This window comes from Macaca fascicularis, chromosome 3, assembly GCF_037993035.2.
Source record: "Macaca fascicularis isolate 582-1 chromosome 3, T2T-MFA8v1.1".
NCBI lineage: Eukaryota > Metazoa > Chordata > Mammalia > Primates > Cercopithecidae > Macaca > Macaca fascicularis.
This window is the reverse complement of record NC_088377.1, coordinates 5,154,192-5,169,127: the sequence shown is the minus strand read 5'-3', so window position 1 is coordinate 5,169,127 and position 14,936 is coordinate 5,154,192. Positions and strand designations below refer to the sequence as shown.

The window sequence follows — 14,936 nt, the reverse complement described above, 5'->3', positions numbered from 1 at the left end:
AATAAATCTTCTTCAGTAAAAGGTCTCTTCACATCTTTTGCCCATTTTCCTTTTCCTTTTTTTTTTTTTTTTTTTTTTGAGATGGAGTCTCACTCTGTCACCCAGGCTGGAGTATAGCAGTGGCATGATCTCGCTCACTGAAACTTCTGCCTCCCAGGTTCAAGCAATTCTCCTGCCTCAGCCTCCAAGTACCTGGGACTACAGGTGCCCGCCACCACGCCTGGCTAATTTTTGTATTTTTAGTAGAGATGGGGTTTCACCACATTGGCCAGGCTGGTCTTGGACTCCTCACCTCGTAATCCACCTGCCTCAGCCTCCCAAAATGCTGGGATTCCAGGCATGAGCCACCGCGCCCGGCCCTTTTGCCCATTTTCTAGTTGGACTGACGGCGTTATTTTACAGTTGTGTTTGAGAGTTCCTTATCTGTATATCTAGATGCTTTGTGGCGTGTAGTTTGCAAGTATTTTCTCCCTGTCTGGGCTTGTCTTTTCATTCCTCCCACTCCCAGTTTAAGGGTCTTCTGCTGAGCAATGGTTTTTCATGTTGTTGAAGTCTAAAGGATTGACTTTCCCTTTCACAGACTACGCTTCTGGTATCACATCTAAGACTTATCTTTGCCAAGCCCAAGGTTCCAAAGACTTTCTCCTGTGTTTCTTAGAAAAGTCTTTGTTTTTAAGAGGGAATCTCACTCTGTGACCTAGGCTGGAGCACAGGGGCGCGATCTCGGCTCACTGCAACCTCCACCTCCAGGGCTCAAGCAATCTTCTTGCCTCAGCCTCCTGAGTTGTTAGACTACAGGCACACATCACCGGCTATTTTTTTTTTTTTTTTTTGAGACGGAGTTTCACTGTTGTTGCCTGGGCTGCGGTCCAATGGTCTGATCTCGGCTCACCACAACCTCCGCCTCCCAGGTTCAAGTGATTCTTCTGCCTGAGCCTCTGGAGTAGCTGGAATTACAGGCATGCACCACCATGCCTGGTTAATTTTGCATTTTTAGTAGAGACGGGGTTTCTCCATGTTGCCAAGGCTGGTCTTGAACTCCTAGGCTCAAGCTATTTATCCACCTCGGCCTCCCAAGTGCTGGGATCACAGGCGCGAGCCACCACGCCCAGCTAGTAAAGTCTTACAATTATACATCTTACATTTAAATCTGTTATCCAATCTGAATTAATTTTTATATAAGCTGAGAGGCTGAGGCTGAGGTCAACCTTTTTGTCTACAATGCCCCCTGGCCTCGGCACTGCTGACTGGCTACCATGTCCCTGTCAAAGCTGGGTGCCCACACTTACGTGAGTCGATGCCTGGGTCTCCCTTCTACTCCACTCGTCTCTCCAGCACCACCACACTCGGCGGAACCCAATCAATGCAGTCTTGATGACTGTAGCTTTAATCAAGTCTCAAAGCTGGGCAGAATGGTTCCTCCCACTTTATTCTTCTTTTGCAAAATTGTTCCAGCCATTCTATTCTAGTTCCTTTGCCTTTCCATATAAACTTTAGAACAATCTTGGTTTAAGCCATAAAAATTCTTGCTAAGATTCACATATGTAATTTTAGTAACATTTTATTAATCCAGTACACCCAAAATATGTCAACATCTATTAATATAAATATACAAAAAATACAATATAAAAAAGTAGTAAGGAATTTTTTCATGCTAAGCCTTAGCAATCCAGTGTGTATTTTACCCTTTCAGCTGATCTTAATTTGGACCAGGCACATCTCAAGTGCTCAGAAGCCAGCCCTGGTCTAGAGGCTCAGGGAATTTTTGTTGAAGCAGAAGGAACATCTTTCCCACTGGGCACATGCCCTCGTAACAATATTAAAAGCACTCAGGGAAAACCCACTAACGGAAACAGCAAACGCACTTTCAGAAATATGTGCCGCAGAACTGTCCTGAAAGATGCTGTGCGTGGGCTTCGGGGGGCTAGTGGGTGGGTGGAGAGGGACTCTGGCTAAGTCAATTTGTGACACCCTGCAGATTCCCACTCTGGAGTCACGACATACACTGGCACAGGAGAGGCCCCGAAAAGTCCTTTAACAAAAATATCTGCTGAGATGTGTTCTGTCCAGCAGGTTCCCAAATTTATTTGGGCAAAGAGCACCTTTCACACACGCTGATGAACGTGCTAAAGAAGGATGGTCCAGAGTGCAGACTCCTGGGGTCAGCAAAGGGGCAGGGCCTGGCAGGGCCTGGCTTTGCTACAAGAGGACTAGACACCAGACCCAGGGTGTGAGTCTGCCTCTGCTGTTTACCAGATGAGAGAGACCTCAGGCGAGGTATGGTCCCTCCAAGGGCCTCAGTTTCCTCACCTTACAATAAGAGGTGGCCTAGTGCTCACCAAGTCCCTTTCAGCTGGCACAACTTCCAAATTTCAGTTCATTGTTACCATCTCATAAAACAGTGTTAAAACACAGATACAGACATGCAGATAAAACACAGATACAGACATGCAGATAAAACACAGATACAGATGGGCAGACAGGTTTTTCACCTGGCCTCCAAGGCTGTGATGAAATGGCACAACATTCCTCAATACAGCAACCATTCCTCACTGCCTGCTGCCCAGCAGTTAAGATGCATGCATTCTACAAGCCGGCGGTAACTCCCTTTCTTTCTCATCTTATTTTTCATTAAATATGATGCGTTCTTCCAGCCTCATCCAGGGGTTCCACAGGCCCCAGGAGTGTTTGGGGGACTCTCCTTGGCCCTCCACTCCCCCAAACCACCCTCCTCTGGCACCACCACCTCTGCCTCTGCCTGGGGTCACCCTCCCTGTCACTGTCCCTCTTGAGCAGCAGCTGCCATTGTTAAAGCCACAGGCTGTCCCTGTCTGAGCCCATATCCTTCCTCCCCTACTGGAGTGAGCCCACCAGGAGGTAGGGCAGGATTGCAGTCGCAGGCCTCACAGGGCTCAGTGGCTCAGTGTAGGACACCTCACTGCCTAGGGACGTTTCCAAGAGCTGCTCACTGACCGTCTAGTTTCCAATCTGGGACCTGTAGGCCAACAGTGGGTCACGAAAGTAGACATAAGAAGCCCACCGTCCCTCTCCACATGTCTTGAAACATGACAGAAACTAACAGTGGTCCTCTGCTGTTACCACTGACAGCCAATCAGCAGCCTCCTTCCTGGGGATGGCTGAGTTTCCTTTGGTCACCTCTCCAGCACCCAGGCTCAGGACATGGGGACACATGGGTGCTCTGACCAGCCCCGCTGAGAACAGCCTCTCCTGCAGCATGCCGGCCTCCACCTACGCAGCAGCGCACACCTACGTGACCAGAACCCCCCTCTGGCCCAGCCCTGCCCATCTGCAAGGAAAGCCCCAGGATACAATGGAACATCGGCCCTTTTATTTCCAAGTCTTTCTTTTTGTCTTCTCTAAAATAAAGCAAATAGCTAATACATAGCTAGAAATAGTACAAGGTTTTCTTAAGAGTATTTCTTTTATGATTTATTCTCTTTTCTCACTTTCTGAACCTCTTGGTTTCATCCAAATGGGATCTATATAAATAGCTTTAAAACACAAAAAGTGCCCCCTCCCCCTTCCCCATTTGCTATCCCATTCCCCAGGGCAGCCATTCAAGCCTCTTTCTGCTGTATCTGCTTCTACACCTCAAAATAACACGCTCCTCTGAGATCCCTCATCTCTCAAAGTTGGATCTTGCATTTTTACTTCTTACAGGCAGATGAAGGGCTAGTTTTCTTACATTCTCTTCCCCCCCACCACTTCCCGGTATGATTATAGTTAAATCGATGTATATGACTCTGAAAATACTGGCTGCCTTAACAAGTTCATTATTAATACATTTTTTTCTTCAAAAGAAATAATGAAATGAATGAACTTAAACAACTTCATTATCAATAACTTTAATTCATTTGTTATATTTGCTTAGGCCTCATTTTTTATACTTTTAATTTATTTTGACATATAATCAATTGTACCTATTTATGGGGTACAAACTGATGCTTCTAATGGATAGTGATCAGATCAGAGGAATAAGCGTATCCATCATCTCAAACATGTATCATCTCTTTGTGTCGGACACGTTCAACATGCTGTGCACACATTTTGTTTGCTACTGTTGTGTGGGGCAGAGGCGGTGGTGCAGGAGGTCAGGGGCGGTGAGGGCCAAGGAGAGCACGAAATGCACACTCCTGGGCACGCGGAACCACTGGATTCAGCTGGAAGAAAGCACTGTATTTAGTGAGAAATAAGATTTGAGAGAGCAGGTTATAGCCAGTTTGTAGAAGAACTGTGCTAGGTGGCTTCATGTGCATGCAGCTTGTCTTTGCTGTGTGCAGGTTTTGTGTGCTGCTCGTGCACACATTCTGTTGCTGGTGGTAGTAGGAGGGGAAGACACCCATGGCTACAACTTCCCGCACCCTGCGATTGCTTCTCCTTACAGTTTTTCACCGGGTCAGACCAACAAGACAGACCAAGGGTTCCGCTGTGTTTCCTAGCACCTCCCCTCTTTGTCCCATGCCCTCGAGGTCTAACACAAGCTGCATCCTGGGCCTCCCCTTCCACATCAGCCTGAGGGCGCCTGGTTCTTTCTCCTGCACGTGAAGCTGTTTCCTGAGCCTCGTGACTCCCCTTTCCTTGGTCTGCTCCCTGGATCTGGAAAGCACATTTTCCTGTAGTTTCCCTAGCAGGGCGCATGGGGGTATAGCTTGCAGGAGGATTTGTCATGTCTGTGAATGTCCTTATTCTACCCTCACAACTCAACTGGGCTGCCTGGGTACACTGCCACTGGTCACTTTCCCTCTGAACGCACAATGTCCAAGGAAGGACTCCATGGTCCATCAGCTTCCAGCATCGTAGCTGATGCATCTGGTATCTTTCGTGCCAGCAAATCTTCTGCGTGCAGCTCTCTACCTCCAGAATCTTTCGGAATTTTTGTTCTAGCTCTCATGACCTGCTTTGATGCTGTGTACTGACTGGCCTTCAACCTGGCACCATGCCCTTCAGCCCTACCGTTTTCTTGTACTGTTTATGATTTCTTCTCCGTTCTCACTTTCTGAACCTCTTAGTTTTTTTTTTTTTTTTTTTTTTTTTTTTGAGACAGAGTCTCACTCTGTCGCCCAGGCTGGAGTGCAATGGTGCGATCTCCACTCACTGCAAGCTCCGCCTCCCGGGTTCACGCCATTCTCCTGCCTCAGCCTCCCGAGTAGCCGGGACTACAGGCGCCCGCCACCGCGCCCGGCTAATTTTTGTATTTGCAGTAGAGACGGGGTTTCACCGTGTTAGCCAGGGTGATCTTGATCTCCCGACCTCGCGATCCGCCCGTCTCGGCCTCCTAAAGTGCTGGGATTACAGGCGTGAGCCACTGCGCCCGGCCTGAACCTCTTAGTTTCATCAAAGATGACATCTATACTTCTCATTTTCACATCTGGTTCTTTTAGAGGGAGAGAAAGGTGTACACTCCGCCACATTAAAAATGGAAACTGTGCTGGGCACGGTGGCTTACACCTGTAATCCCAGCACTTTGAGGGGCCAAGGTGGGAGGATCGCTGAAGCCCAGGTATTTGAGACCAGCTTGAGTAACATGGAGAAACCCCATCTCTACAGAAAACACAAAAATTAGCCAGGCATGGTGGCACTGTAGCCAGGCATGTAGGCCTGTAGTCACAGCTACTCGGGAGGCTAAGGTGGGAAGATTGCTTGAACCCAGGAGGTAGAGGTTTCAGTGAGCCCAGGTTGCAGTGAGACGAGATGGAGATCGCACCACTGCCCTCCAGCCTAGGTGACGAAGCAAGACTCTATCTCTGTCTCGGAAAAAAAAAAAAAAAAAAAAAAAATGAGGTAGTGTAGACTCTACCACACCGACGGCTGCTCTAACTGGCTGTCCTGTGTTTACTTAACAACAAAAAAAAAAAGGTTGGAGGACTGATTCCTACTTAATGATGAGGCTTGTGTGACCCTAGAGGGCTTGGATGGTGGAAAGGCTGTGAGTGCTGGTTTAGCATATTTTAAAAAGCAGAGAGAATGAGAATAGGCAGAGAGCAAAGCCTGGAGAAGTCAGATGTGCTGGGGGATAGGGACCCAGGGAGACAAGAGGAATCCAGATGACAGGACCAGCTAACAGTCAGAGTTGAGGCGGCCTGCTCAGAACAAGGACCCTGTTAACCTCTTGCCTAACGTGGTGCTAAAATAACATTTATGGTTTTGGTCACAATAAAAGACAAACCTACTATAACTAAGTAGCATATATATATACACAGAATTTGAAACTTACAAAAGACCAGAAGCCCAGAAGGTTGAGACACCTGAAACACCCCTTCTCAAAAGCAGACTCTGGTCCAGTGAGTGGGCAGTTAAGGTCCAACCACAGTTACTTCCTGCAGGCCCCACCCACATCAAGGATTAAGGACCCTGGACTCACAATGAGTTTGCCTCAAGCCGCGTCGCTTAGTCAAGGTTTACTGATGATGCTTGCAATAGGTCAACACTCAGAGCTGTCAAGCGGAGACCTGGACCATGCTGAACACGGAGGTTGGTCAAACGGAGCCAGTAACAGACGGTGCATCTCAGGCAGAGAAAAGCATCTTCTCCGAGAAAGCCAAGCTCCAGTTTTATGTAAGTGTATGGAAGCACGGAAGAGCTGAGCCGCCTGTGCTCATCAGACCCCACAGGCTTGGAGGACTCCAGGACAGGGTGCAGACCTCGGCTTCTCCTACTCTGAGCAGGATTCATGTAGGATGAGTGGCTTCAGCAGGGCCCCTGCCCAGACCAAGCTCCTCTGTACCCTAAGTCATCCTTATTGCCTCCTCTGGAAACCCCTTCTGCCCTGGGGGGTCCCTCTCACTGCATGCTCCCTCCTAAGCCCCTCTGCTATCTGTACCTCCCCTCCAGAGCCTCCACAGGGGGTACCCCAAGCTGGCTACCTAGACCTCCCTCCCTCTAGATGCAGCACTTACCTGCCACCCCCAACTCCCAAGTCAGCATCCTGGCGGCCCCTCACCCTCCCCAGGCCCCAGACGGTAGCTCCACCTGACGCCTGGAACCAGGAGCAGCCAGGCTCTTCGAGTTTTGCCAGTATCCCCATGAAAATGTTTCCTAAAACGCTACTCCCTGCATCTCAGCTGACAGTATAAACTGTTCATCCCTGTTTCAAACAGCTGCAAGGGACATCATTTCCAGCATACTGTAAATACTGAAAATAAAACTGCCATGTCACTCTTGTAAACATACCTATTAGAATCTAGGCATGACAACGTGACAGCCACGGTCATCTATTTACAATGCACACGAGCAAGCTCTTCTTTAAGGCCAGAAAGTATACACTTCTTCCTCTAGGAACTCCTATTTGTGTTACTACAAAATGTAAACCCAACGTCATATATTCGTGCTTGAAATTACTGTATTGATTCACCCTCCTGTAACTTTCTGCAACACAAACATGCATATAAACTGAATTGTCTTGATTTTCTACAACCATAGGGTTGTGCTAACGTCTCCTGAATTATCACTGCAGTACAGTCACATGTTGCTTAATGACAGTAATATATTCTGAGAAATGCATTGCTATGGGATTTTGTAGTCGTGCAAATATAATAGAGTGTACATACACAACCCTGGATGGTATAGCCTACTACATGCCTAGGCTATACAGCCCAGCCTACGGCTCCTACGCTACAAACCTGTACAGCACTTAACTAACAGAATACTGTAGGTACCTGTAATATAATAGTAAGCATTTGCTTATCTAAACATAGAAAAGGTACAGTAAAAATGTGGTACTATCATCTTACAGGACCAGCATCATATATGTGGTCCACCATTGAACCAAATCTCCTTTTTGCGGTGTGACTACAATTGGAACACCACTGATCGAAACAGAAATAGTCTACATTTTGGTAAATCATCTTATAACATAAAAGCTGTGTTTAATAGAAGAGAAAGAGTTTTTTTCCCCTAATCAGTTCACGTATCATGGACAAATGCTCACGTCTCTCCTTATTCCTCTTTCTAGAAATGTGAGCACAGAGAAGCTGGCTCCAGAAATAAGGAGATGGGAGCAGAAGGGGCTTGGCCACAGCAGAGTCTCCCAATGACATATCCTCTTGAATTCTGAGCCTGAATTCATCAAAGATCAACTTGTCATCAACGATCACCATGAACACCGCTGGTGCAGAGGCTCCCGCAGCTGCTGCAGGCCTGTGACCCACGGGGGAGCCATTCCCCAGCACCCTTAAATCTGCTGGGACTCCCCCACAGTTCCCACGCCCAACGGCCATGACTGCAAGAGGAGGGACCTTTCCTTAGGAGGAGCCTTTTGAGGAGTGGACGTGGCCCCAGAGCAGGGGCTTCTCCCACTCTGAGGGAGAGTTTGAAGATGTCCGGTCTACAGGGCCCCTGATTCCCTCAGGTCACCCCCACACCCAGGACACAGCTGTCAGCTGCACCTCAGTAAACAGCAGTTCCAGTTACCCACTATGCATTTCCCAACCAAACCAGCAGCAGGCCTGCCTGGCTCTGGAACTAGGCTCTGTCCTGCCCCATCTCCCCTTCTACCTCCGTGTTCTGTGGAGTGGAATCATGCAGGGCCTGGATTCCAGTGATGCCAACTCCATTCCCCACACACAGCCAAAAGATGCAGACTCTGCCCCGCCACTGCCCAAAGCCCCTCAGTGGCATCCACAAGGCACTCAGAATAAAATCTCTGCCTGGTGCATGGCCCCTGCTGCCTCACCTTCACAGCCACAGTGGCCTGTCCCATCCTGGGCTCATCCCACCCCAGGGCCTCAGCATTTGCCAACACCTGCCTGGTGGGGGCAGGCACCACCCCACCCACGTCCACCAGAGGCTCCCTCACAGGACTATCTCCACTGTGGCCCCTCCTCCGACAGCCCCTTCTAGTCCCAGCCCCCAAGTACTCCAACCCCTGCCCGCCATCTGCCTGCCCTCCTTCCTTTCTTCATGCTCTTCCCACCCCCTTACCTGAGAGTTTTATGATTTTCTATCTATACCACCTCCCACCCCCTTGCCCAGAACATTAGGTCCACCAGGTGCAGCCCCCTCTCCATTCACTACAGCGTGGGGCACCTAACAGGTGCTCAGTAAACACTGGTGGAAAGAATGAATGAATGGCCGAATGAATGAGTATCTGCACACACCAGCACTGTGAGGGGAGCTGAGCAGGGCCATCCACGCTTTGCAAATGAGGAACAAAGTCTGAAAAAGCATTTAAGTCACCGAGCACCATCCCAGCCTCTGAGCACACGGGTGGAAGACAGTTGCCTTAAATCTCCTTTCAATCTGCAAAATGGCAGGACTGTTCTTTCCCGGCCTTCTGCACAGATAATGACATCGAAAATGATATGAGCCACATCCTAAGTGAACAGACTCCTTTGTCAAATATAATTATTCTAAGACAAGCTAGCAGACTTCCAACTACAGTTGATTTTTAAATTTATTTATTTGTCTTCTGGAGAAATAACCGTCCTGCCTGCTTCCAAAATGGAACATATTAGTCTATTCTTTGCTGGCTACTTTGCTGCAAAAAGTATGAATCACAGATATAAGAAGAAAAACTATAAAAACAAATTGGTGTTTTTCCTCTTGAAAATCTAAATTATAGAACTACTATTCCTTAATCCTTCACCGTGAGGCAGCGATGTCAGGAAATCTGGGGAAGGAGTGAAGCAGTGAAAACGTGGAATACGTGAAAATGTCCGAGCTTGAAACAAAATACGGTAGTGGTGTTGACATCACTGCATTCTCCAAGGAGAACTGTCATTGCTACCTTTTAAGGTTCATCACAAAAGCAGTGGCTCCTTTACATCTCACCCTTAAAAACACCTTCAGGAACCAAGCTGGGTTCTCCAAATTCACTTGAATCTGGCTTAAGCCAATGTGGCTTTTTTAAAACGAGTGTTGGCAGCTTTAAATACACACATAGGTCCACGTGTCTCTGATCACACACTTGTTTCTACCGTTTTAAACTCCCTTTGGGGACTTGGGGGTGAGGGGCAATTTCTGAGCATTTGTAGGGGAAAAACCCCATCCACTACATTAGGAGCTTAAGAAAAAGGTAAATGGGAGATAACTCTAACCACCAGGTAGAAGTATTTATTTCCATGAGTTTTCATTTCTGTTTTCACCTGTGTGAACACCGCCCCTCTCGTCGGAGGCCGCACGTGGCCCCCGTGCCCACCTGTCCGCGCGAGGCGGGCCTCACCTGAGCGGCCGGGCACGCCCCGTCCCCGCACGGCTACCCACCCCGGGCAGGTACGCGTCACCTGTCCATCCACCTCGCTACCTTCTCTCTGCCACCAAAAGCCTTAAAAAAAACAAGGCGCAGAGGGTCTGGGAGACCCCATCACCCGGACTCAGCTTCTCTAAACGCGGGGGTGGGGGTCCAGGGACCCTCCCGTGCCACCCGCATGGACTGTACACGAGGGCGGGGGACAGCGACATCCCCGGGGCCCTCGGCGACGAGGCCGCCCGGGGGCGGGGGCCGCGGGCCGGGGGCGGCGGAGACCCTGCGCCGCGCCCACGGGCGAACGGGGCCCGGCAGCCCCGCGGCCCCGCGCTGGGCCTGGCCGCGGGCAGGCGGGGGGCGCGAGGCCGGGGGCGGGGGCGCGGAGCCCGGCCAGGAGCGCCCGCGGCGGCGGGACCCGGCGGGCGGGCGGCGCGCAGGGCGATCCCGGAGCGGCTCCGGGAAATCCAGCCGGGTTTTGACTCCGATCGCCAACGGTGCCCGCAGCCGGCGAATGTAACAAAGAACAGTCGGCATGGCGGCTGGACCGGGGCGGCGCGCGACTGCCGGGCGCGGGGGGCGGGGGGCGGCGGGCCCGGGGCGCGCCGGGGCTCGCGGGGGTGGCGGGCGCGGACCGGGGCCGGCGGGGCGCGCGCCGGGGCGGGCGGCGGGCGCAGGGCCCGGAGCTTTACCTGCCTTTGGAATGTGCAGAGCGGGATCGGATCCGGACTCCGGGTTGCGATCCGCTCCGGAAACTGCGCAGCACCGGAAGCCGGGGGGCGGTGGCGGGGCATGGCGGGACTTGTAGTCCGCGGCCGGGCGCGAGGGGCGCAGGCGAGACGCTGGCGCGGCCGGGGGTCCTGCGGGTGGGACTGCGGGGCGCGGGCTGCGTGGACTGGGCAGCGGGCGCGCGCGGGGCGGGACTGGCCGGAGGGAATTCCGCGCGCGGCCCCCTCCCACGTGGCACGGCCCCGCCGCCCACGCTCGCAGGCAGTTCCCTCCACCTCTCCCCGGACGCGTTTCTTGCGGGGTTGGGGAGTGGTGGCGGTGGATGGGTAGAGTGTTTCTCTAGAACAGGCCTGGGACTTGCCCCCATTCACGGTGACCTCTGGATTTGGCCGGCGGGGCCCTGGGACACGAGCTCTGTGCCCGCGAGGGGCCGGGAGGGGAGTCGGGCCGGGCGGGCTCCGCCACGCGACGGGTGAGCACAGGGCCAGCCGCGGGCCTGGCTCTCCATTCTTCCCTGGGGGCCTGTGTCGCCTCTCTTGACCCCCTCCACCAAGTGTGTGTGCCATCACAAAACGTGAGACGGAGAAGGGACACACTTTTCACCTTAGTCCTGGCCGCCCACATTCAGAGTTCATTGCTGCCTGGCAAAAACCTCCATTCGTAAAGATAAGTGATGACCCGGGGAAAATGATTTTAAATTGATACCACAAAAGGGCTCGTTTCCCTCATGTATGTGAAACTCTTGTGAACCAATAAAAATATATATGTATATAGAAAAATGAGCAAAGTATATGGATGGACAGTTTGTAGGAAATTCAATGGTTCTTAAGCATATAAGCTATTCAACTATGCTGTAATAAGAGAAAAAACAAAGTCGCAGTGAGATCATTTTTATTAGATTAGCAAAGATTTTTTTAAACGTTTAATACCGCCTGGACAATATAGCCAGACCCTGTCTCTAAAAAACTTAGCTGGGCTCGGTGGCACGTGCCTGTAATCTCAGCTACTCAGGAGGCTGAGGCAGGAGGGTCACTTGAGTCCCACAGTTTGAGGCTGCAGTGAGTTGTGATCGTGCCACTGCACTCCAGCCTGGGCAACAGAGTGAGACCCTGTCTCAAAAAACAGGAAAAAAAAAAGTTTAATAGCATAATTTTACCTAGAGAAACAAGCTCTCTCCTTTGCTGGTAGGAGAATAAATTAGTATTGCTTCCATTCAGATAATTTGTGGATATCCATAAAAATTCTAAATGCACGTAGCCTTTGACCCACATGCAGGAATGATGCCAGAGACGGACTCACTTGTATGAATGGCATATGTATAAAGGTTAGTCATAACTATGTGCCATCCCATGGGAAGTGTTGGATGCACCTGGGCACATACATAAGCTGCAACGCCAGGCAGCCGGAGACAGATTAGGCAAGTTGCTCTGTGAAGGCTGATTTATCTGCCTGGCCCAGCATTCTACAGTGGCTTCCGTGCTGCTCTACAGTAGGCCATCCCATGGCCCCCCAGACCTTTCTGGAGCATCCCCGGCATCCATCGTCTCCCTGCTTGTCCCCACCCGGGACTTCACGCCTCCCTCCAGCCTCCTGTCCCTCAAGCCTGTTCCCAATGCCTTCCGTACTCCATCAGACACTTCCCAGGTTTTCCACAACCTTCTCTGTATTCAGGTCTCCGCCCAACCCCACTCCCACCACCACCACTACAGCTAATGGACATTCCCTCTACACACGCACCTCCAGTGACATCACTCACTGTTCAAAAATGGCCAGATGACTGGTTCTCTAGGCCTCAGGACGTGAAATGGTCCTCGGCATATGTGAATAAAAGGTTGTTTACAGAAAAAAAAGTGACAGGTCCATGGCAAGTGCAAATAACTGAAAGTAAACCAAAGACTTCAACATCCCCCAAGCCATTTCTCCTATTACTACATACAGCCCACGGCTGGAATTCACTTACACAACGACATCTCATCTTCGAGAGGATTGTCAATGTGTCCGCTATAATCCTTCAGTGCAGTCTAGAAATAATACCTCTTAAGGTAGATTCATCTCCAAAATTTAAAAAAAAAGAAAAGTTGTTGCTTAAAGTGTCAAATGTTCATTATTAACAACTAATGCAATATACAACTTAGAATAATGGGCAGAAAAGAAAAAGCAACTATAAAGGTTGTTATTGGGGAAAATGGGAAATGTGAACATGAATGGTGATACCGGATAATAGTATTGGATCAATGTTAAATTTCCCAAGGGTGATCATTGTATTGAAAGTATGATAGCCGGTGCCATTCATTGTTCTCAGCAAATCGTTCTGAAGGATTTAGGGTGAAATATGATATCTGCAAACACGACAGATAGAGACCGACAGAGAGCAGATACGGCAAAATTGGTGAATGTAAGTGAAGGCTATATGGGTTGTTCCATAGGTTTGGGGAAAAAAAAGAGTTGAAAATTTAAAAAACAACAGACAAGAGCTTCCGTGGCTGTCAGTGAATTTCCTTGTGAACACTACTTACTTCTTCCTGAACAGATACTAGATGGGATTAAGAGGTAATTAATCACTGAGGGCTACGCCCGCAGTCCTGTGGACGGCCTGCCTGCCTCAGATCAGTACCTTTCCAATTAGCATGTCTCCTTGGCTCCGGTTTTGTTATAATTTAAATACAAACCTACTCCTGTGCAAAGCATGATAGACATCCTTAATCACCTCTCCAGCCACCTCCAGCTTTTCATTAAAAAAAAAAAATTGGCTAATTTTTCTTATAAAGAGGGAAGTCTGATCAGCAGCAAATAAGTTAATTCCTACTAAACATGAAACATTGACTCTCACTTCGCGTTATTCTCACCCCAAACAGGCAGCATTCAAGTTCAAAAAACTTTACTTTTTTGATATTATCCTGGAAGAGTAATTGCTGACCTTATTCACTGGCAGTGGGCCTTATGGCACAGTGAATCACCAGGTTAGAGACACGTTTCACAGTTGCTTACATATCCACAAATTAGGGGATGATATATCGGGACAATTTAGTAGACCTTTATCATAGGAGTATGTAGATTTTTCAGAGAGTACTGTTGTGTGACTTGAATTTTAGTCTTGGCCCTGCCTCTGACTTCCTCAGTGATTTATCCTGGTTCCAGGGAAGGAGACCAGCCTTTTCCTCATGCTAATCTTTGGTGGTTTTTAAACATTTGTTTAACTCAACAAATAAAATGTATCATATGCCTGACTCTACTACACCAGTTTATATATATATATAAAATTTTTAAAAATTTTTGGCCAGGTGCGGTGGCTCACGCCTGTAATCCCAGCACTTTGGGAGGCCAAGGCTAGTGGATCACTTGAAGTCAGGAGTTTGAGACCAGCCTGGCCAATGTGGTGAAATCCCATCTCTACTAAAAATACAAAAATTAGCCGGGCGTGGTGGCGGGCGCCTGTAATCCCAGCTACTTGGGAGGCTGAGGCAGGAGAATCGCTTGAACCTGGAGGAGGAGGTTGCAGTGAGCCGAGATCATGCCATTATACTCCAGCCTGGATGACAAGAGTGAGACAACCTCTAAAAAAAAAAAATATATATATACACACACACACACACACATATAGAGAGAGAGAGCGCGTGCGTGCGAGCGAGCGCCGTAGTCCTTAATCTCTCCAGTTGACACAGGCAGAGCCAGAGACTCGAGGCTGTGAGCAGAGGTTCTCCGGGCAAACAACCAGCGCTGAAATTCTGGTCTAGCCAGCTGTCAGCTTGGGCAAGTTACTTAACCTCTCTGTGCCTCAGTTTCTTAACCTGTAAAGCTAAAATAGATCATGCCTCATGGAGTTGTTTCAGAGAATATATGAGGCACTACATATAAAACTATTTTAAAAATTCTTGTCACATGGTGAGTGTGAAATTATTATTAGCTATTGTTGTGATCTCAAGTCTTTCTCTAACTTTATTTTATTTATTTATTTGAGACGGAGTCTCACTCTATCGCCCAGGCTGGAGTGCAGTGGCGTGATCTC

The 14,936-nt window shown here is 49.4% G+C and overlaps 1 protein-coding gene across 6 annotated transcripts in view; it reads right to left on the bottom strand.

Annotated features, from left to right (window-relative positions):
- The window catches only part of PRDM15 (PR/SET domain 15), a 76,346-nt gene extending 65,388 nt beyond the window's left edge, over positions 1-10,958 (bottom strand). For 4 of the 6 annotated variants that reach the window (XR_012431974.1, XM_005548635.4, XM_005548636.4 and 1 more), the window contains exon 1: positions 10,894-10,958. The gene's annotated coding sequence lies outside the window, so the exon portion shown is untranslated. The remainder of the gene's footprint in view (positions 1-10,893) is intronic. The other 2 variants (XM_005548637.5, XM_045389325.3) reach the window with 1 other exon arrangement.
- Between the last annotated feature and the right edge of the window lie 3,978 nt (positions 10,959-14,936).